Consider the following 12,471-nt stretch of genomic DNA (forward strand, 5'->3'; position numbering starts at 1 on the left):
CTTGATGTGTAGTCCAACCCCAGGATCCTTTTAATGCCCTATTTTATTTTATTTATTTTTTGTGGGTTTGGGGATGGAACCCAGGGGTATTTGACCTCTGAGCTATACCCCCTGCCCTATCTTTTATTCTTTATTCTGAAACTGGATCTCACTAAGCTGCGGAGGGCCTCACTAAGTAGCTGAGGCTGTCCGCGAACCACATTCCTCCAGTCTCAGCCTCCCAAATGTTGGGATTTACAAGCGTGTGCCACCACGCCCAGCTTTCATGCCCTATTTTAAACCAGCAGTTCATTGTGAGTATCTCTTTTAAAAATATCTGCTTGAGAAAAAATCATTGAATCTGTGGTGGTCTTTCTGGCCACCAGCAGTCCACCGCTGATGATATTGTACCTGATCACCAGGTGTGGTGGCGCATGCTTGTAATCTCAGCACTTGGGAGGCTGAAACTGGAGAACTGCACAGGTTCGAAGCCAGCCTCAGCTATTAGTGAGGCTCTCAGCAACTTAATGAGACTCCGTTTCCAAATAAAAGTATAAAAAAAATGGGTCTGGGAGTATAGCCTGGAGGTAGAAAAGCCCCTGAGTTCCACCACAGTAACAACAAAAGAAAAAAAACATTGTACCTGGTCACTGAGCAGAGAGTACTCCCATCTGATCACCCCATGGGGTCTCAGACATCTCTTTCTTTATAAAAAGAAATAAAATCCATAGGGGTTTTTTTGGTGTGTGTGTGTGTGTGTGTGTGTGTGTGTGTGTGTGTGTGTGTGGTACTGGGGTTCCTGGAAACCCTTCTACCTCTGGGCTATACTCCCAGACCTATTTTATACTTTTTAAATTTGGAAACAGGGTCTCCTAAGCCAGTGCAGCTGGCTTCGAACCTACGTGATCCTCCTGTCTCCGCCTCCCAAGCGCAGGGATTACAAGCGTGCACCACCACGCCCGGCCATGTTATTTTTAAAATATTGCCAAAGATTGAACTTTGTTATGGGCAAAAATATAGGCTCTGGAGTCAAGCGGTTTAGGATCAAATTTCAGTCTCATACGCCGGGTTCCCCGTGCTTGGGAGGCGGAGACAGGAGGATCGCGCAGGTTCGAAGCCAGCCATGCTGGCTTAAGAGACCCTGTTTCCAAATAAAAATATAAAAAATAAGTGTCTGGAAGTGTAGCCTGGAGGTAGGAGGGTTTCCAGGAACCTTAGTACCCACCAAAAAGAAAAATTCAGCCTCACCACTTTGTGGTGGCAGTTTGGTCTTACGGGTGTGATATGGCTTTGTGAGTTGTGTACACACACATGCACCAAAGGAGAAGAGAGGGCTGAAACCCAGATTTCCCTATATTTACCAAGCTATATAAACTGACAAGCGATTCTTCTTACTTCCATAAAGATGCCCACCACTTGCTGGATCTGTAGCCACCCAAAGGTATCTTGTTCTAACTCAAAAGGAGACACCTTCATCTGATTTGCACATAGGCTATTATAGCCTAGCAGAGGCTGTATTCCCTTGGACAGGTTATTTAGCTTCTCTGGGCCTTGGCTTTATTATCTTTGAAATAGGTATAATGATAGCACCTATCTCAAATAAGCATTGTGAGGAAGTGGGTTAATTCTTGCAAAAGGGGAGAGGCATAGTACCCTACATACAATAAATCTTCAATAAGCATTAATATCATTGGTGGTGAAGAGGGACTCACCTGCGTGAACTAGTTTGCTAACCAAGAGTTGATAACTTAGTGTGTTGCACATACCGCCCTTTATTAAACTGCAGTGCTTCTGATTTATAGTCAGCAAGCTCCTATCTCAGGGCTGGGAGATGAATTGAGATGGAGAAGCTGGTGGAGCATCCTTCATCCTGGATCCCAGCCAGCCTGGCTGGAACATTCCAGGTCAGATACCCAGCCCTAGGCTCTTTCCCTTTAGCCTGATGCGCTTCTTCAAAGAGTTTATTTTTCCCCCCCGTAATTTTTGCAAGATGTATGATTTTTCATTTCTTTTCCTGGAGAAAAGCCCATCTGTTCTCCTTCAATATTTTCTCTCCCTGAATAATAGTTTCGAAATCTCGGAAGAACTTCGGGGGCCCAACTTGTCTGTTGGTTTGCAAACTCTGGATGGAAAAACAAGCAGGAGGAAAGTATATTACCAGTGCCAATTCCTAGGCCCACTCCTGGAGATTCTGACTCAATGGGTCTAGAACAGGGCCAAGGCATTCATCTTTCTAACATGTACAGTCAGACTAGAGTACTGTGACCAGCTCTAGGCCACACAGCTGAGCCAAAAACACCACTGTGTGTTTGGTGGTACTTCTCAGCAAATGCCCCTCTTCTCTGATTGCTTTCTCTATCCCCAGCTCCGACCCAGACCAGTGACCTTGAGAGCCTTAGTTATACGCCTTTGGATGCCCTTACATGCTTTAAAATCCATCTCTCACCCTCAACCCACAATAAAACGTATAGATCAGGGTTGGTTCCTCAAAGACATGACTCTTCAGGGTCAGCGGAAGATGCTCATCAATTCTTCCCTGGAGGTGGGCAGCAAAAAAAAACTCCCCTAATGAAAAGATACCCGAGCTTATTGGGGGCACAGCAAAAAGATAGGGGTGGAGAGGGAATCTTCACTTTTTGAGGAACACTAGGAAATGAAAGGGGCCTGAAAGATGGAATGGGATAGGATGGGATGGGATGGGATAGCATGGGATGGGATAAAAGAAGTGGTCTGTGGAGCCGGGCGTGGTGGTGCACGCTTGTAATCCCCACGCTTGGGAGGCAGAGACAGAAGGATCGCACAGGTCCGAAGCCAGCTGCACGCGCTGGTTTAGGAGACCCTGTTTCCAAATAAAAAAATGTAAAAATAGGTCTGGGAGTGTAGCCCGAAGGTAGAAGGGCTTCCAGGAACCCCAGTACCACCAAAAAAAAAAAAAGAAGAAGTTGTCTGGGGACTTATCCAGGGACAACCACTTAGCCCATCTGGTGACTACATGAGGTATTAACCGGAGATGACTGGGTGCAGTTACTGCGCTAAGCCCAGTAGAATGGACTTGGCCAATGGTATAGGTGGGGAGGAGGAAGGCACCCAGCCTTGTGCAAAGACTGCAGAGCTTTTTCTAAAGACTAATAAAATGGTCATCTTGAAAAAGGACACACAGTGTACTTAAACATATCGAAGTCAACCACTAAGCCAAGCAAGGGAAGGAGGGACGGGGAGGGAATGGGGTGGGAATTGGGTAGGGGTTAAATCAGTGATGTGTACATGTCTGTACACACAAGTTTTTTCACCCCAATATGATGTACGAATATAATTCACCAATAAAAAATTTAAAAACAACAACAACAAAAATGCAAGTGCCGATTGTGTATGGATACAGAGATGTGCTTGCGCAGACAAAAGCATGCACACATAGACCTGCGTACTGGACATGCAGACACTCAACCACAGGCAAGTGCTACTTCTGTCTTCCCAGGTACACATAAGCAAGACACCCACACAGATGTCACCGCATGCAAGCCACGTCTCCACAACTATGCTTGAAAGGCACCAGAGGGTCCTGAATCATCTTCACAGTCACCGGACTCGGAGCTCCTCAGAATGGAAAACTCCTATTCACCTCGTTAGCCCCAGGCAGGGCTCAGTACAGGCACCAGAATAGAACAGACATTCAGCGAAGTTTTGTAAAACTCGACGAATGCAGGCCCACACTCTGGAACCTAAGCTAAACCCGTCCTCCCACGGATACAGATGTGAGTTCTTTCAGAGACGTTTCATTGCATCAGCAGAAATCAAGCCCAACTGTGGGTGTGAATATCGAGGTGGTGCGGATTGCCTTGCCTGCACTGCTATTTGAGAAAGAAGCCAGGATGCTCCCAGGTTCCAACATCAATGTCTGCACAGGGGGGAATTCAGGACAGCTGCTGAGCCTGCGCCCCCGTCCACCTGGGGCTCAGTTCCCTCCCAGGCTAGGACTGATGTACTGACCAGCCTCTTCACACGGGCTGATCCCACAGCCCTGTGAGCTGCCCAGACCCTTGCTATCACCTAAAGCCATTCTTTCTGTTTTCTGCATGGGGTGAGGAACCGAACTGTCATTCCTGCGATGATTTCTTTGGGCTGTTATAACAAATTACCACTGAGTCGCTCAAACCAATAGGAAATTTGTTGTTTCTTGGGTGACTTCAACACCTCCCCACCTGCATAGCAATGCAGAAACATCTCTACATAGTGGTTAAGGAGGAAGGATCTGGCTCTGGCCCTAACCCCACTCTAGTATTTACTCCATAACTTTGGACAAGCTACTTTACCTGTCCGGGCCTCAGTATCCCCATGTGTTAAATGAGAATTGTACCTACCTCTTAGAGTTGTTAGAAGAAATTCATGTGCACGACCCAGTGCCTGCCACCTGGTAAGTGCTTGAGAAATATTAGCTGGTATCATTTAAATTATTGTTCATTTCCATAAATGAACAATAATTTAAATAACAGTTGAGCAAAAACTGTTTTAAAAGTTTATTTGCCCTGCATAGCAGAGCTTCTCCAAGGGATTCTGTACTGTGGGCACTGCGAGGTCTGGCCATGAGGTCATGCAGGAAAGAGGACTGAAAACAAAGGAGCAAAGAAAGAGAAATGTCTCCTAACCATTGCCCTGCCCCGAGATAACCTGGCCACTAGGACACCAGCCAGCATCTTATAGCACTACTCTTGCATGCCCTCTTCCTTGCCCCACAAAAAGCCCCTATTCTGATTCTGTGGGCTCTCTTCCCTGGTCCAATGCTTCCTTCCAGGTTTTATTCCTAAATAAAGCCTGTTCCCTGCTGTTGGGCCTTGTTTTCTTTGCCCCCATACACCACAACATGAACACCTTGTCCTTCACCCACGACCTTCTAGAAATACTGAATCACTAATGGTTCCCCACATTCAGTGTGCTCCTTTATGCCTCTAAATTGTGTATAATGTTGATCCTTCTACTCAGAGCACCAGCACCTGGAGCTTCCTCCTCTCGCCCCCGCCCTGCGCTCATGTCATGGTATTTTCCATTGAGAGCATCCCAAGATGCTCCTAACCGTGTGTTTCTCTGGACCAGGGGTTGGCAAACATTAGGCCAGAGGGCAAATCCAGCCCACCACCTGCTTTGTAAATAAAGTTTTATGAGGATTCAGCAAGGCCCATTTGTTTATCATGGGTGGCTGATTTCTCCAACAATGGTAGGACTGAAGAGTTATAACAGAGACCTTTGGGCATACAAAGTCTAAAATATTTGTCCTCTGGCACTTTGCATGAGAAATTCTCTAACCTTCCTCTCTAGGACAAAGGTGTACATCACTTTTATTTTTAATTTGTCCCTCAAGGTCTAGCACAATGCTGCTATAAAATAGTTTATGTTATTAGATATCATGGTATTGATTAAATAACAATAGTAGGAAATGCTACTTATTAAGCACTAGCTGTTTGCCAGAAGCTACACCTGTTTGGCAGGTGAATTGGGGCAAATGGACACCTTCAAAAAAATGAATGAATCCAGGAGAGGGTAGAGGTTAGCAGTTCTTAGAACTTGGCAGAGAGCCTCTGAAATTAAATGAGGTTGTAGGCCTCACTTGCACCAGAGGCGTTGATGACCACCTATGCATGACCAGTGGTTCTCTTCATTTACTATCTTATTGAATCTTCACAGCATCCTTGCTCGTTGGAACTCCTGCCTCCCCATCATATGAAAGTGGAGAGGAAGGCTTATAGTCCTTCGAGAACTATCCCAAGGTCATACAATGAGCGAAGGGCAGAGCCAGCCCTCTTCTCTGAGTTTGGCAGACATCAAAGACAGGCTCTCCTGCCTCCCCGCTGTCCAGAGGAGCCTGACCAGAGTGTCTTTCAAGGCAAGACAATGAAGTTGGACCCTTCCATACACTGCCATGTGTGGACCAGTTTCTGAACCATGAGTTTATTTTTCTCGGGAGACTTTATCATACCTCGTTAGAGAAAAGAACTTCTTGGCAGATTGAAAACGAAGACTCTAAATCACAGAAACAGAAGGTTTTTACAGCTCCCAAATAAACAGAAGATGCTGTAAATCTTCCCTCCTCTGTGAGCTGAGAGGTCATTTTACAGCCAGGACTTTCCAGCGGTCATTGTTTCTGACTGCTTGTACCAAGGCCTGCCCAGACAAAGGGAATTGTACTCCCTGCCTGTCGACTCCCTTTGATTGTAAGATAAGTATGTTGCCTTTGGTTTAAAATTCAAACTTTTTCCTCCTCATTGTGAGAGCTTTCCTCGTACAACTTGGCTTTGAACCAAGGACTAACTGGTCCCCGAGCTCATCTTCTGAGGCCTGATACCCAGATGTTCAAGGAAGTTGTAGGGGCCATTCAGCTGGCGGGAGGAGAAAGAGCCAGGAGGGCATTTGTCACATCAGACTATCTCAACAGCCTGATGCAAGGCATATTCATATTATGTTAATTCAAACTTCAGTAGAAATCCCATGAATTCTTTTTTATTTTCTTTCTTTTTTTTTTTTTGGAGGGAAGTAGGGGGGTATTAGAGATAGAACCCAGGGGCATTCTATTTCTAAGCTACGTTTCCATCCCTATATATATATTTTTAATTTTGAAACCAGGATTCCCTAAGTTGCTGAGGGTTTCACTGAGTTGCTGAGGCTGGCCTTTGACCTGTGATCCTCCTGTCTCAGTCTCCTTGGTATTGAGATTATAGATGTGAGCTGCTGTGCCTGGCTCCATTGAGATTTTCTTAATAGACAAAAAGTAGCCAAAAAACTCTACCTGGGGTTTGATTTGAACTTTTGCTCAATTTATTAGAAAGCCCAATCTTAAAGAACTGAGGGCTCATTGAGTGACTAGCATAGACCACATAGGGTATGTGGTTTTGCATCATAACACATTGCGTGTCCTAAGAGCTACGTATATAGCAGAACTCTCACAGAAACCTTATATATGTCAACTACTATTTTCATCAATGAGAAAAAAATGGATCATAGAGAGTCTATCGGTTATCTGCTCCTACTAACAAATATCCCTAAACTACAATAGCTTCAAACAAATCAAGCATTTTCCCATTTCTACCCTAGCCTCATGGCTATTGGTAATCATCATTTATTTCTCTCAAGGTACAAAGTTTCAAATAGATGGGATATAGTTTAGAGATCTGTTATCTAGCATGGTGACTATGGTTAATACTAGTGTATATTTAAAAAATAATAAAAATATACATTTTAAAATATTTTCACCATAAAAAACAAGTATAGGAGATGACAGATATGTCAATTAGGTTGATTTAACCAGTACACAATATATACATATGTCAGCACATTACATCATATCTCATAAATATCCACAATTTCTGGATTCAAATTTTTTCTTACAGAGAGAAAAGGGTGACTGTGGGATGTGCACATCTTAATAACTGTAACAAACAAAAATTAACTACTGAGAAGGCAACCCCTTGGTAAGAAAACCGAAGCAGCAAAGATACAAACAAACAAAAACACAAAAAAGGGAACCAGAGTGGAATAAAATCCAATAGTCAGAACATGAGATCGATAGCAAAGACCCTGAGCACACAACTGGCCTGCTGTGGTGGCCGGAACCATCTCAGGCTGCCAGCGCAAACCCGGACTGTTGGCTCTACCACCCCAAGAAATCCCAGCAAGAAAACCAAGGACTTGAGGTGAAGTAAGTGGTGGCAGAACTCCAACATCTTAAGCAACCAGCACCATGCTTCAGAAAAAGAGGAAAACAATTTGAAGAGATCCAAAAGCCCACATGTTCACCAGAACTCTGCACCTACAGCAGTGCAATGTGCCCACCAGAGACCTGGGCCCACAGGACAGTAAGGTAACTGTGCTTCTCTGCAGATGACCACCCAGAGCATCCACAGAGATCCTGGGGGGCTAAGATCTAGTGGTTCACCCCTGAGGTGGTCATATTATAACCAAGAGAAACAAGAGAGGCCCATAGTATCCAGGGCACAGTAGCCACACAGGGTCACAATCTCAGAGCAACCGCTGAGATTATACTAGACACTTTTCACCAGTGCAAGTAGGGAGATGCAGGCCCAGTGTCAGAAAGCGCAGAGCCTTGCACTTACATGGAACCATTTACAGTGACACCCACCACCCTGAGACCTGAGCACAAAGTGGTGAGAGGTGAGAGAGGGGCACAAACACTCAAAAAGTGGTTCCAAAAACTTACAAGAGGTTACTGAGCAAATGAGAGACATTGGGACATGCTCCAGAACCTACTACAATGAACAGACATCAAATCACTGAAAATATCTCTACAGATGTTAAGTGGGCCTTGTATGTGTAAATTTGCAGAATATTTTTTCTTTCACTATACTTAATTTTTGTTGTTGGTGGTGGTGGTTCTGTCATTAATTTGTTAGAGTTAATATTGTTAGTTGGTTGTTTGTTTTGTTTTGTTATTCTCTGCATGTTTGTTAGCTTCCTCCCCATTTCCTTTTACAAGCTTCCTACTCTTTTCTCTCAAAACTTTTTTTTCTCATTCTGCATCTTTTTTTCTATATTCATGCTATTTCATATCTCTACACCTAAATATACTAACTATAAGAATCCTACTTTATATTTACAATCTCTCATCTCAGCCAGATACTACATCATTATACTTAAACTCTTACTCAACTTGATCATATCCTCTACTTTACCCTATCCCTATACCCATCACTCCAGCTCCTCCCCCTTCACCTAACCCTCACCATTGAAAACAACACTACTTCCCCATGCATGAACATGCTTTCACCTCTAAATCCTGAATGCTAAGATTGCATCAGAGAGGTGTTCCACAGGAAAGTACAATTAGACAATAAAGATAAACTAACATCAGCCAATAGTAGAAGATGCTCAACAGGCCACACATAAAGGTTTAAAAAATGCATAGGTCACAAACTATTCTGCCTACACCACTGAGCTAACTCTTTTTACAGATTGTGGCAGACAGAATACCTGACCTTAACACCTGAATCCCATCAATGCCACCATAGCAACAAGAAAAAGGAACCCCAGAGGAAATCAATAGTGACAAGACACAGGTAGAACAAGAGTTGGGTGATAGTAGACACTGCCTTCAGTGTTAATATCAAAGGGTGACCTTCAATTTAATATCAAAGGGTGAATGGCAGCTGGAACCATCTCTCCCAATAGTGATCTGGAATAGCACCTTCTAACAATGACTTACAAACAAGAAGAAAAAAGATGCCAAGACAACAGAAATACAAACCCAAGAATTCTAAAAATATGAGAACAAAGAAAAGTGAGGAAATGAGGGAAATCATAAACACTGACTTACAACAAATGTAAGAAAGAGAATTCCAAATCTTGATCTTCAATATGATGAAAGACCTCACAGTAAGTGTACAGGAAATGAAAGATTATATTGAGATATTAAGAAAGAATCAGAAAGAGGCCTGGAATGAAATAAAAGAGTCAATAAATGAAAACAGTAATAGAAAAATATTCTGGAAGATTAGATGAAATGGAAAACAGAATATCACTGTTAGAAGACAGTTCATTCAAAGCCAAAAGCACAGTCAACAGCATACAGAAGACATTACAACAACAGAACCTAAACATCCAACAACTATTGGACAATATGAAATGTCCTAAGTTATGGATAAAAGCCATTGATAAAAGGATAGAGGCACAGACCAAGGGTATCTGTAATCTATTCAGAAAAGTAATTTCAGAGACTATTCCAAACATGGAAAGAGACTTGACCATCCATGTACAGTTGACATACAGAACACTGTTAAGACAAGATCAAAGAAGGACCTTCCCACACCATGTAATAATCAAAATGACAAACATAGAGTCTAAGGAAAGAATCTTAAAATCAGTGAGAACAAAAGAACAGGTGACATTCAGGGACAAAACAATAAAAATCATTGAAGACTTTAAAATCCAAGTCATGAATGCCAGGAGAGACTGTTTAATGTAATTCGACTCCTGGGATAAAAGAACTCCCATTCAAAACTGCTATATCCAGCAAGGTTATTATTTAAAGTTGATGGAGAAATCAAAATGTTTCAATAAACATAATCTTTAAAAATTCATGAACACTAAGCCAGCACTAGAAAAAATACTTAAAGAAGTAAATCATAAGAAAAAATGAAGCAAACTTTAAAACCAGAGAAGAGATGAATTAGAATAGCGGGCAACTAAGTAAAGAAGAAATAACACTACACCAAACAGAATATAGAACACAAAGTGATAGGAAACAAAAATCATATCCCAATAATAAAACAGAATGTCAAAGCACTTAATTTACCAATTAAAAGACATAGACTGGGAATATGGATTAAAAGACATAATCCAAATATATGCTGCTTGCAGAAAAACTCACCTTTCATCCAAAGATATTTATAGGCTAAAAGGGAAAGGATGGAAAAAGATATATCATGCCAATGGACAATGAAGATTAAAAACAAGCAAGGGTAGCAACACTAACATCTAATAGAACAGACTTTAAACTGAAACACATCAGAAGAGACAAAGCAGGGCACTTCCCATTATTAAAGGGAATAATCCAGCAAGAAGATATAAGAATAGTAAATGTTTCCACCCCAAATGTGAGTGCAAAACAACTCTTCAAGACATCAGGCCTCAAATAAAACCATTTACAATAATACTGAGAAATTGTAACACAACACTCATGCCACTAGATCGATCTTCAAGGCAAAAGATGAATAAAGACTCCTCAGAACTAAAGAAAACTAAAACAAATGAACCTAATAGACATATACAGAATATTTCAAAAAGGAACAGAAGAATACACAATCTTCTCAGCTTCCCATGAAACCTGCTCCAAAGCAGATCACATCCTGTGCCACAAGGCAAGTGCCAGCAAATTTTAAACCTGTGATACAATTCCTTGCAACTTTTCAGATCACAATGGAATAAAAGTAGAAATCAACAACAGGAATAACAAAATAAACTATATAAATACATGGAAACTGAATGATACACTATTGAATGAGAAGTGGATAGATCCGAAATAAGAGGAGAAATAAAATAATTCCTAGAATTAAACAAAAATAGAGACACAATATACTAAAATCTATGGGGCACTTTGAGGCAGTGTTAAGAGGTAACTTTAGAGCATTGAGTGCACAAATAAGAACAGAGAGTAATCAAGTAAACAACCTAATGACACATGTCAAGGACCTAGAAAAACAGCAATAGTCTAATCCCAAAGCCAGCAGTAGGCAGGAAATTATTAAAATCAGAGCAGAAATAAATAAAAATATAAAGTATTGACAAAACAAAAAGCTGGTTCTTGGAAAAGATTAATAAGATTGGCAAACCCCTGGCCAACCTAACCAAAAGAAAGAGAGAATCAATTCAAATCCTTAAAATCAAAAATGAAAAAGGAGACATCACCACAGATAGTGGGTAAATTCAAAGGATTATCAGAAACTACTTTGAAAATTTAGGAAGATGGCGACCGAGAAAAGCGGGGCTTAAGAGCCCCGCTAACAACAAATCTCCATTACCACAAAATCAGCGCCTTTCAAAGCCAGAAAACAACATCACCAAGAAACAAAAAAAAATCACCAGGCTCCAGAGAGAAAGCGGACTGAGAACAGAGCCACAGAGGAGATCCTCACGCCCAAGGACGCAGCTTCACGCCCGAGGACGCGGCAGCAGTGCCATACTGCTGGCGGCAGCGGCGAATTCACGGAAGGGCCACAGCAAGCCGAGGGGAGCCGCTGCTGAAAGGCAGGCGGGATTTCTCGGCGCAAAGGGCATCTAAAGCTCCCAGTGGCTGAGCTCAGCACACGCTGCACGGATTCAGAGTGGAAATCAAAACCAAGAAAAAAAAAAAAACGTCAGCCCCATAGCCGAGGGCGTAGCAGCGGCGCCATATTGCCACCGGCGGCAACAGCACCGAATTCACCGAATTCAGTACAGCTACATCTGCGTACTCAAGAACAGTGAGTCAAATTGTGGGCCACAGCGGAGAAATCCCAGTACTGTACTCACTGGGACTTGACCCAGTGGGAGAGGGGCGGTGGCAGTGATATCACACCATAGGAGAACGTGCAACCTGGCACCCCCCACAGTCTAAAGCAGCCTCTATCGACTCTCTGGGTCGGAGACTCTGTGATACAACCCAGTAAAGGAGTAGTGGGGTCTGAGATACTACTGACTCGAGATCCAGAACACCTTAAGTGAAGTCATAGTGACCCAAGGGAAGAATCCAGAGAAGGCACAAACTTCCGAAATCATGGGAAAGAGGAATAATACTGGAGCAATGAATGCTCACAACCCCACAACATCAGAACCCGATAAAACAGAAAATCAGAGATTTCTAGAAGATCAAATCAGGAAAATAACTGTAGAAATAATAGAGGTGCTTTGAAAAGAACTCAGAGAGAGCCAAAAAGAGATAAAGGATGCAATTAATGAAGTAAAGGCCTCAATTCAAAGCACAAACAACCGATTAGACCACATGGAGAACAGAAT

Source organism: Muscardinus avellanarius, assembly GCF_963383645.1.
Source record: "Muscardinus avellanarius genome assembly, chromosome: 10".
In the NCBI taxonomy this organism is placed as follows: Eukaryota; Metazoa; Chordata; class Mammalia; order Rodentia; family Gliridae; genus Muscardinus; species Muscardinus avellanarius.